Here is a 12,041-nt window from a genome sequence, read left to right on the forward strand (position 1 = left end):
GTGTCAATATTAATAAGGTGTGCATGTCTCTCTGTGTGATTTTAACATATAATGTATGGAGGAATGCCAGCTGCTTAAACATCAAGTTATGTGGCATGCACAGAACATGCCTCCTTGTCCCCAACTGTAAGATTTGCAAATATCAGATGGCAAAAACCATAAACAAAGGAGCACAAAATATACCGATAGCTAATTCGGCTAGTTACATTCTTTATTATGCTGTCTTTCTTAATGTAATGTGTCTCAGCTGCCATCGGGCAGGAATCCACTGTGAATAAGCTGTCAAGTTTAATTGGGCTATACTGCGAAAATACATAAATAAACCCTTTAATAAATAAATAAACCCACCTCTCTCTGAGGCAAAAGGCAGTGGAATGTGCACACTTGGAATCCAAGGCTGTTAAAAAAAAGTTTAAAAAGGTTTAAAAAAAAGAAATCTACCGGGAACTATTTTAAAGGAAAATCAAAGACATGTAGTAGTTTACGTAGATTTATGAAATCTGCTTTGGGATGCAGCCTTGTATAAGGTTTCTGGGTCTCCTGTTGCAGACCAAGTTATTACCAGTGCTCACGGACGTTTCTTTCTCCTAGGAGTGGGTGTTTCTGCAGCGGGTGTCTGTACCTGTGCCGTGGTTCAGTGCAGAGACCTGAAGCCTGATTTCGTTGCCGTCACTATGAAGTCACGAGAAGATCTAGATTTTAAGAACGAAGTTTTCTTTTGAAAGCTCTTGCCATTACTTCATCAATTAGAAACGTTAGCCCTGAAAAACATTACCCTTCTGCTACATCTAATTTTCTGTGCAACAGCTAGTAAACGACCGTCTGTCTGCCCCGGCAGCTACAGCGGCGCGGGCTCGGCAGAGCCGATGCCTACGAGACGGCCATCACCGCCCTCTGCTCCACTTCCTCCCATGCCCTGCTGGAAGGAATGTCTCAGCGGGAAAAAATCCATGGGCTACAAATTTTGCAGGAAGCGTAAAAATTACCTGGGAGGGGATTAGAAACTTTCTGTGGCCTTGCAGGTGACAGGCTCTCAGGCCCAGTTCCTCCTCTTCTCCCTCGCTTCCCAGCTCCCCAGTGCCCGTCCTGGATGCAAAGGCTCTGAGGTTGCCTGTCCTCCTCCCCTCTGCGTGCCGCCGAGGTGTGCAGAACCCGGCTGCGCTGAACACACGCACACACACCTGAATTTTGTTAGATCAAGTGCTTTTTCCTGGCAGTGTGCTCCAAGATGGCAGCTGCCCTCCACGAGCTGCGTCCGCACGGAGGTCCTGTGCCTCGGTGGGGCTCTGCAACCACCAGCCCAGGAAAAAAGCCCTGCGGGCGCTGCAAAAGCACGGGCGACCTATTGCTCTTTCCTGTGTTTCACCTACAGAGTCAACGAGAAGCTGCACCTACTACGGGGCAATCTTCATGTGACACGGCATGTTTGCCATGGAAAACCGCAAGCTCCCACATCACTCTTCTCCCCTGAGTAGTTTTCAGAAGCCAGAAGCCCTGCAGCAAAACTTTCAATGCGTTACTGAAGAGTGCTTTGTGCGGGTAAAAAGCGAAATAGGAACCATATAAGTTTTTAAGTCTATTAACATGCAAGTGCAAAACAACCAAAGTCTGTATGGTGGTATTTTGTACAAAATAATTGTTTCCTCTCTTTAACAGGGTCAAATAAAACAGAAAGATATAAACTTTCTGACGCGCTTCAGTACACGTTGTTATGCATTCATCGATAGGCCTGTAAAGATGATGCATTCATCAATAGGTCTGTAAATAAACTTTTAATAGTGTGCTGAGGCTATCAGGAAGAAAACAGTAGTGACCATAATCAGCATAAACAAGATTTGATGAAGATAGAAGGAGAGATCAAAAGGGAAAATTGCAGGCTGATCGGGGTGAAATGGGACTGGAGCCAGGTGTTTAAAGTAGAGGAAGAAGAGAGGCAGGGAAGGTAAGATTGTGGATAGCTTTGGAAGAAGGAAAGAGAAGTAAAGCCTCATTTTCCTGGGTAATATTGAAATCTGCCCGTGAAACCAGCTACCACCAGATAACTAATAGCAATAATGTCTGTGCAAACTAGGAAATTAAGAAGATGAACTTTTTAACTATGTGTTTGCAGTCTTTAATAAATTGGAGCAACGACAAAATTGTAAGTGAGCAACTTCTGAGACGTGGTGAGAAGAGGAACTAGGAAAACTTTCTGAATTTAAGAATTTGGGCATCGGGATTGCTGAGAAATAAGTATTGCAGCAGGTGAGAGGTTCTTTGACATCTGTCTCTTTTCTTCCTTGACCTACTGTATTATCCCTCAGCCCATACTGTATCTACAGTTTGAAGACCCAAGACACCTTTTTTATGGCAGTATCGTGTAGATGATTTTTTGTTTACTTGATTTCTTACCTTGGTGTGTGCACATTTTTGTTTATGGAAATCTAACTTTGTGTTGTTACTTATTTGTGGTTTTGTTTGATTTTCCAGTGGTCAGCACCACCAACCTGGTATTTGTGGACTGTCTCGGTGCACTTCGGCAACGTGATCTGGTTTACTTTGAAAAGCAGTGGGCTTTGGATATCTAACTCCTCAGTGTTTTCCGATTGACCTTCTTTATTCTAACCTGGATTTTTTTTTTGCCTGTGGAGATCACATGCACATGTGCATCTTTATCTAATGTGTTATTGAAATGTGATCCAGTTAAGGTTTGACTCTGTGCACTGATGTCTTAACCCACTTTTGCAAAACTGAAACAACTGTCATGGTTTGTATCATGTATGCTGAATTCGTGCTTTGTCACCATTTTCTCTGTCTGAGGAAACATGACTTTGGATAACAGAGAGCAAATTGCTGCCTAGGCCACTGCAACCAGTGCGCTTGCTGGTGGAGTCAAAGCTCCCCGTTCCCTTGGCAGGGCTGGATTAATCACCCATTACCCAACTCCCAGACGTGGGAAGACAAACACACACAGAGCATCTGAAATGCTCCCTCCCTTTCTCCCTCTCCAACAGCCCTGTACTCTTTGAATTCTCTGTGTGGGGGAAATCAAAGCGCAGAACAAATACTGTTTTGATATGGCTTTGAAGATGTTAACAGCATCTAACAGAGGAAAAGAAGGCTTTGGGTCTGCAAAAAAGCAGTTATTGACATGACACACAGCCCAAGAAAAGTTTACCTCTTAACGAGCAGCAGGAACCTCTCTGAGGCTGTTTTACAGGACTGAAACTTTCCCGTCCTCTCGTTCAGTTCCCCTCTCTTCAAAGCAAACCCATCGTTTGAGGCAAATGAGCACCTGTTTGGATCAAGATGCTGACAGGAGGAATCTCTGTTTGCTGAAGGTTTGTAATCTGTTCGTCCTTGTACGAAGCTTTCTAGGAAGTCGTTGAGATGCTCAGCTCAGGGGGCAAAGCCCGTCTGTGTGCTCCGGGAGGTGCTCCACGAGGCAGGGCATCAAGAACAGCCCTGTGGTTCAGTGGGGGCTTCCTCAGGGGCTGTCGCCCAGATAAAAGCTCAGGAAGAACTTTTGGATGCACAGAAAGCGTTGCGTCGATGAGGTCATTGGCTGACTTTACACGTAAATGTAGCACCAGGCAGAGAGACGAGATCTCCTTCATCTCTCAGGACTAACTCTGCGCCATCACTGGTACTCATGCTTACCTGCTTCCTCACTGCTCACGTGAGGATTAATTGGTGTTTGTAAAGTAAGTATGAAAAATGGGCACAACACGGTATTCGAATTTTCAGTGGTAGAGACAACACGTAAAAAAGAAAAGGTCCCTGGTCTGAAATACGTTGCCCGTCTTGCTGCTATTGGGCTGCCCTTGTCAGAAATGTTTTTCCAGACCCTTAGATTGAAAATGCATCATCCTTACGTGGGATGCTGCGAGGTGGTTTGTCCACGTGTAAGGGCACCCTGGCTCTTTGTAGACCGTTTGACCGCCCATGAAATCACTCTGCTTCTCGGTGGGACAGGCAGAGGCACGGGGGCTGTGTCTCTTGGGGCTGTCCCACCTCCAGCTCCTGCCAGCGCCTGACAGCACCGTATAGAAGCAAGTCCATTTGCTATTGCAACAAAACACACAGGTGGGTTTATAACGATGTTTTGAAAGTGAAGCCTTCGTTAAACATCTACACTGCTGTCTACAGCAGCTTCTCGCGTCTCTGATGAGGTGTCAGAGATGCTGCAAATTTCCTCTCCGGTGTATCTCACACTAACAACAGCTGAGGATGATCAAATATCTTTAAGTACCGGCTCAGTTGTACCTTTCTTCTCCATTTAAATCCTGGGAATGAAAGTAGCGGTGCTGGGGCTCTGCTGCCGAGTGCTGCTCGCAGTATGCAAGTCAATTTTGTATTCGCAGTATTGCCTTTTGTTTCGCCAGCCCCCTCAGCTTGCGGACCGAGAGGGATCATTCGCTCTTTGAAATGTGCGTCGACACTTGGCCCTGAGCGCTGTGCTTGCTGCTAGAGGGGAGCATGGGGCGTACCGCTGGAGCAGGCAAGCCTGAAAAATTGGTCAGTTGCCCATTGCAGACTTTTGTCTGTCTTCAGCCACCTTCTTCCCTGCAAAAATTTATGCAAAAAATGCAATGGGAAAATCTACCCTTACTTTTACAGTCCCATTACTGTTGGACACAGTTCAGGGAAAATAAGTCCAGGTTCAGTTTTCGGAATATACGACGGTTTTGTCAAACATGTTCCGTTGCATATTACAAACTTTATTTCCTAAATTTATTGAAATAGCCAGCAAAGAAATGTTTCTGACTTTTAAAATGCATTTTAAACTACAGTCTATACCATCTTAATTAAAGCAGTTAAAATAGCAATGTATTATTTAAACTTCATGAAACAACCCCAAGTCTCCCTCTCTGGTATATAGGCTTCATGCTTTGGATCCTCACATCACGATGAAATACTGTTGGAGTCCAGGACTGCTTTTTAGTATGTGGACATGGTTAGAAATCCAAAACATTTCCTCTCGGTGCAGACCTTCAACCCTGCTGCCAAGCTCTGCTCACCCCAGGCCTCTGGATCTGTGAGGTCTGACCTAGGTTGAGGTGGCCCAAAAGCAGCCCCGCAAGGGACCCGGCGCGGGTGCTGCCTTGGAGCAGCCGGGGGCTGGGTCTGGTCTGAATTCGGCCCGTGCTGGGTTTCTTCCAGCTCGGTGAGGACCTACTCAGTCCTGGCGCTGCCTCTTTCTGTCCCGGCAGCGGGTACGGCCGCTCCGGCTGCACACGCACCACGCTAAACAGCAGAATAGTCACAAGTTGAAGCTACCTTCCCCACGTCGGCAACGGTCTGCAGCGGGTGTGCCACATCCTCCGGGGCAGCGGCCCTCTCCTCTGCACTGGCCACTACCGGAGAGTCTTAGCGACGCTGTAAGCAGGTTAATTTTTTAGCTGAGGGAAGTTGTGTCCTGCCTCTTTGCTACGGGGTTTGGTTGCTTGCTTGTTTATAATACGACAGCAATACGCAGAGCCTGAGATAAGAAACTTCTTTTTTAGTTCTTTAGAAAGAATAAAACCCAACAATATTTAAAATCCTTTTGCCAGTTCTAAAATCTAATAAAAATAATTTCCTTAATTTTTTTTCTTTCATTTATACACTGAACTTTCCATCACTAGTGATTTGTCAGATGTAGCCCTTTTGTCTGCTCAGAAACTACCAGTAAAATTGTTCTTCATAATTGAGTGCTTCACATGTCCATACCTGAAGGAGTAGAGGTTGTGTAACCCTTTTCAACGAACACGGCGTTGCATGGTTGATGTTTCAAACTCTGTAATCTTGATTGGTGCGAATGGTCACCCAAGCGGTTATGCACCAACTGTCTTTAATTTTAGAGTTGAGCGACTGGCCCAAGCAGGTTGGGGAGCTTTGTACGTCCTGGGGAGAGAGGATGGAAGGACCCTGTGTATGGCACAAACTGGAATTTTGGCCACGAAATGAGCACTGGAAATCGCTGCAACAAAGGTATGGTATTCCTTCAAGGAGAGATTATTGGAGTAATAAAAGCCAAAGATTCTTAAAGCATCCGTGCCACTCCTACATGCATTTTACTTGGTGATTTTAATGATAACCAGCCCCTTCAGGAAGCACATGTTTTCATGCTGTTGTGGTTTAACCCCAGCCGGCACCATGCTTGCTCACTCCTCCCCCCCCGCCCTGGTGGGATGGGAGGAGAATCGAAAAAAAGGTAAAACTTGTGGGTTGAGATAAAGACAGTTTAAGAGGACGGCAAGGGAAGAGAACGTAACAACAACAACAACAATAATAGAATATATAAAATAAGTGACGCACAATTCAATTGCTCGCCACCCGCTGACCGATGCCCAGCCAGTTCCCGAGCCGTGGTGCCCTCAGCCAGCTCCCCTCATTTATATATTGAGCAGGACACGGTACGGTATGGACTATCCCTTTGGCCAGCTTGGGTCAGCCCTCCTGGCTGTGCCCCCTCCCCGCTTCTCGCTGGCAGGGCATGAGAAGCTGAAAAATCTTTGACTAGTTTAAACACTACTTAACAACAACTAAACCATCACTGTTTTGTCAGCATTATTCTAGTACTAAATCCAAACCACAGCACTATACCAGCTGCTAGGAAGAAAATTAACTCTCTTCCAGCTGAAACCAGGACACATGCAGTATGGAAAGAAAGAATGATTTGATATGATGAGAAAGGGTGGGGGGCTTAGGAAAATGAGAGAGAGGAAGTCAAAAGTAGAATGGGGGAGAGGAGCAAACCTTGAGTAAAATGAAGAGTTGTGGATATCTTTCCAAAGGGAAAAAGAAAAGGAGATAAAATTGAAGGGCCTGGAAAAAACACACAAAAGCATCGAACATCAGAAATAGCTCCAGGTCCAGATCTGCCTATTCACCATGTTCTTGGTTGGAGGCAGCACTCTGTCGACCAGAAAAAGAGCTTTTACAAATAGCAATATTTGACATTTCTTTTGCCATGGCACCCAAACTGCAGTGAGACAAATATGCTTTGTTACAAAATACATGAGAAAAATTCAGGTCCTATCTACAAATTTTCCATCTGTTCAGCTCCACATGTAGGACTGAATGTTATCATCTCAGTCCCCAGAAGTCTGATATCTAACCTGTGTCATAACTGCTCCTCCACAACTGACTTTTCCAAATCCTTGCAGGTGTGAAGAGGTTGGCAAGAGGAGGATCGAGCAATGTGGCAAAGCCATTAATACTAAAAAGAGATATCTTGGCATATAACATTCCCTAAGCCTGGAGATGTTGCCCAAAGGCATCCAAAAGCATTCAGGTGAGAAATAAAAGGCTGCCAGCCTGGTTGGACATTTTTCTGGATGTCTCACCACAGTTAGGTTTCCATCCTCCTTTGGAGGTGTAGAGAAGCTCCTACATATTGATGTTCTTGCAGGAAATTACCTTCCCAGATATGTTCTCCCAGGGCAGTACCTGAAGCCACAGTTTCTGAGGGCTTCAGCTCTTTGCCCTCTTGTTTTGGATGTTCCAGCACATATGTAAGTTTGGAGGTTTTTTTTAAGCTTTCTCTTTTTTGCTTTTACAATCCTTCTCCTCACAGTGTGGGCATGACAGCTATGTCAGGAGGTAAAAGTCAGAAGCCATAATTTAAACTGATGTCTTCTGTGTGATAGTATAAGCCACTAAAGCAGATGCTGATAATCAAGATAATCAAATCAAGACACTAAGATCTGAGGGTTTCAGACATGCAGACACATTGAACTAGATGAGCAGCCCTGGCATTTATTTTGCTAACTTCAGGCTGGCTAGATTTTACAACCTTTTCCAGACAAATTATTTTGGGGCTAGGGAAAAAATTGCTGTGAATAGTAAGGCTGATCCTTAACAGAAGTCTAAGCTACCCCTGAGCTGGTTAATCTTCTTTGCCGTGGCTCAGTGGAGGCAGGGGTTCATTTCAGCATCTTCCTCATAAGTGCTGGGAAAAAAAAGGTGCTCTTCACAGTAGCTAAAAGTACAAGGTACTGTGGGTCCTGCGGTGTTCCTGGAGTGTCCTGCCCAGGACACTGCCATCGAAGAGACTTTGTATTATGAACTGGCAACTTCTAGAACAGCTTTCTTGTTCCCAGAAACTCAGCAATGTCCATCAACCACACCCACAGCTGCTGAGGAAGAGCTGCAGAGTCTCTGCTCTCCAGCGGTGAATGCAAAACCCCCAAGTGCCCGGTCACCCACCAGCCAGGAGCTGAGCAGGTCTCGGGGCTGCTCGTGGCCATCACTCCTAGCCCTGGGAGGCAGAAACACTGCCTTTGGGAAGCTCAGTGGCACAAGCAGTGCTTGTGAGACCTAGGACCTTCACTGGGTTTCAGTTCCTACCAAGAAAGAGTTTTTTTTTTTCCTTTTGTCTTGCAGGGTATAAGAGATGCGGGTCTCTGAATTTAAAAATACCAATGGTGTATGTGGGATGTGTAGAGCCACGGCTGCTGCTCCGCAGTGCCATGACACATTTGTACAGAGTCTGGGAGAGACCTGGTTGCCCTCTTGTGAGCAGGAGCACCAGGGAACACAAACCTATTGCATTTCATGCATTGAGACAACTTCTATGTCCAGTTTTTATCCAGAGCCTTAAATGTTCCTTGCTTAAATTACTAGCATGATATGAAGGAGCTGCTGACCTTGCAAACACCAAAAAGCAAAAAAACCCTTCCACTTTTTCACAGGACTCTTCCTCCAGCCAGGCAGGACTTTTCCCAACCCAGCGTGCGGCAGCCTGAAGAAACAAAACGCTAGAAGTGGTTTCTGCGCTGTCAGAAATGGTACATATTTTGGCCTTACCAGTGAATTACAGCCACTTCACCAGCTTGATTAGTCCAGCATTTTGCCCATGTATCCACCAAAAATGTTTCTTTTTGCTGATGAAATTTACTGTTGTGGACCTACAGAAGTACGGGGTGGTACGTCTGCGTACTGCACAGTACACTGCAACACTGCACAGTACACTTCGAGATGAAGATTTCAGCCAAAAAATGATATCCTGAGTCCAGTAACCTTTGTCCCCTGGTTCCTCTCTCATTTACATGCACACACAACCAAGTATGGGAGGAAATGAAATCTTGAGTCAGGCCAAAGTCTTGAGTCACGTCTTCATGCAGGTGAATCTCCAGGATTTGTTTTTCATCAGTAGTGTAATCTCATTATTTCATGCTTTGTAAATTATATGTTTGAAATAATGAGTAAGTGAACAAATAGTCTGCCTTGTTTATTTGCTCAGCATACAGGTATCCGGGCTAGTCCGTACGACCAGGGGAAGAATGTGGAGCATGTGGGAAATGCACATCCACGAACACAGCAAACGAGTCAGGATCTGCTTTGTTCACTGATCTGCCCAGAATATCCTGGTATAATTACTTATAGCCATTCAGCATATACCAGGAAATGTGCTCTTGTATGTTTTGATGAAATAATGAAGTTTTACTAATACGAGAACTTGCTAGAGGAGTCTGCAAATAGGTCCTTGCTGAGAAGGGGCGCAGACAACTGTGGGCTGTGCATCGGCCACGGACAGCGGAGGACTCGCCCTGGCAGACCTGCCTCTGCAGTGGTACCGGGGCAGAAAGGCAGAAAGGCCAGATGCTCTGCTGATGCAGACTAGAGTCATTCCACGGCCTTCAGAAATTCAGCTGAAAGTAGCCAAAGGACTGGCTACAGGTCTGATTTACATTTTACCACTTTTACATTTTATGTGCAAATTCAGAGACTTTTTGTGCTCTACCTGGGGGAGTCCCTTCTCCCAACAAGGACTGACAGAGACAGTGTTGTTATCTTAGTTGCATGACACATCAAATATAGAGGAATTCATTAATTTGGGATCCTAAAGCTTGGGGAAAAAAAACCCAAAACAAGACAACAAAAAAGGGTGTTGCATATGTCCCTCTTGTTACTGTTTTTACTTTTTTAAAAAAACATTGTAAGATACGTTTAGGAGAGTTTGTGTTAGATGAACTTTGTGGCTGGACTTATAAACCAAAACTTTCTGTATCTCTAAAGAATCACAACTAATGAGAAATAAAACAAAAGCAATCAACAGTCTTCAGCTGCTGTTTTCCCCCCAACGCAGAGTTTCCCAGTAGGCTGAGCAGACAGGCAATGAGATGCACCTGCCCATTGCTGATCTGGGGAAAGATCAACGTAGGGCAACCAAGCAGATCTTTGCCTTGCCATCTGATGGGCTGCCAGGTGCACTATAAATGTTACAGAGCCAACGTGCTTGGTAGCTAAAGCAAGATGTGTTCTGGTATTTGACTCAGTGCTGGATGGAAGGTACTGTATTGGTTTTGTTCTCGTAGTGGTGGTGGTGGTGGTGGTGGTGGCGGCGGCGGCGGCGGCGGCGGCGGCGGCTGGCTGGGAATGACCTGACCTTTACCATCTGAGCTTTTTAATATCTCCAGATAGGAGATTTTATGTGAGTTCTGCCCTTGCTGTTTAATAGCATATTTCTGTGCTGGTTTAAAAGCAGAAAATAGGATTGGGATGACTTGAAAGCTGTTATTTCTGAACCTTGATCTTACTTTGGAATATGCGTTGAGTGTCAGTGGAAGCTGTGTCTTGAGACTTTGTGCTTGAGTGGGAGCCAAAATGGACTAAGAGGTGTTGCCACTGAAGCCTTCAGAGAGTCAGAAGTTTGTTTCTCCTAGGTTGCTCCATGACTCTGGTGCAGTTTTTGGTTTTTCTTCCCACAGACCCAATCCCAGATGATGAGTAATGAAAGGCCTGCATAGGAGTAATCTTAAGCACCCTGCTATTTTTCTCTGGAATGTAGGCAAGTGGTACATAAAAGATATCTAACAGTTTCCCACGTTTGGCAAAAAACCAAGGTAAACATATGTAGCGGTTTTCAAGAGGAGTATCTGACCTGCTAGCCCAAATCAAAGCACGGTATTCCACTTTTTCTAAGTAACATGCGGCTTTCTTCATATCTCTGATATGTACTGTCTGAAGGTAACCAGAACACTGAACTCCTTTAATTTGAGTGAAGTTTATGAAAGTTTGTTACAAAAGCACGGAACAAGTGTACCTATAAGGTGGTACTCTGAAAAGGGACATTGCTGTGTATTGATGTCTGCCTGGAGCCCCACTTTGGTGGTCTAGGCTTGGTGTTCCAAGAGGTTGGATGATATTTGGCAATATTTGTTTATTATTGCTTAAAGTAAATCAATGGAGTCAAGGTAACCAAGTAGTGAAAAATTCCACATTTCTACTAAGGTAAGTAAATAGGAGTTTCACTTGAGGGTTTTTTATCTTTTTAATCTTTCCTTGAATTTTGGTTGAACTTAAGATGATGAGCAGTAGGCTTCACCAGGCTGCAGGTCACTTCCAGCTCTTCAGCTCAGTTACTGAAGGCAAGACATGGCTGTTCCTTGTCTCTTTGGTACTCCTGAAATAAGGCTTGCAAACCTGGAATAAGTTGGTAGGAGTGGCTTATTCAAAATCATCCTCTTGCCTGTGGACAGAGCGAACTTTGACGTGAAGCCTAGGTTGCGGGAGACACCTCGTGGGAGATGACAGATTTTTGTCTTGCAGGACTGTTCTTTACGTGAAAGACTGAAACTTAACAGGAACAGATCTTATGCAGTGGCTTGGAAATTCTATAAATGCCTTTAAGTTAGTATTCATTGGTCACAGCTAATGCTGAAGTGCATTAGCTGGACATTGACCTTCTGTCCATGTGGCTGGTGTGGTTTTGGGATTGGTGAGGAAAAATGAGCTTGAAGCAGTCTTTGGCTGGCACAATCCACCTAAGAGAGACGCAGGAGGAGCACGGGGATGTCCCCTGTGGCACAGCCCGGGGGGTTTGGTTGGGACAGTGGGCTCCCATAGCACTTACCATGTCCCTTCCACCCTTTTCTGGAAATGAATTGACCCTCTTGTCTTGAGGCTGGCGTGAAAACCTGTCCTGACTTACCAGGCTTGGAATTGGGAAGTTCTCATGCTCAGAAGCCAATCTGTAAGCCAAGAAGATCTATAACCATGAAGACTGACAGCCATAAAGGTTGTATATTCAAAACTTGTGAGTTCATAAATATTTACACATTTGCATGATCACT

The sequence above is a fragment of the Phaethon aethereus genome (assembly GCF_964289735.1).
Source record: "Phaethon aethereus genome assembly, chromosome: 6".
Taxonomy (NCBI): domain Eukaryota; kingdom Metazoa; phylum Chordata; class Aves; order Phaethontiformes; family Phaethontidae; genus Phaethon; species Phaethon aethereus.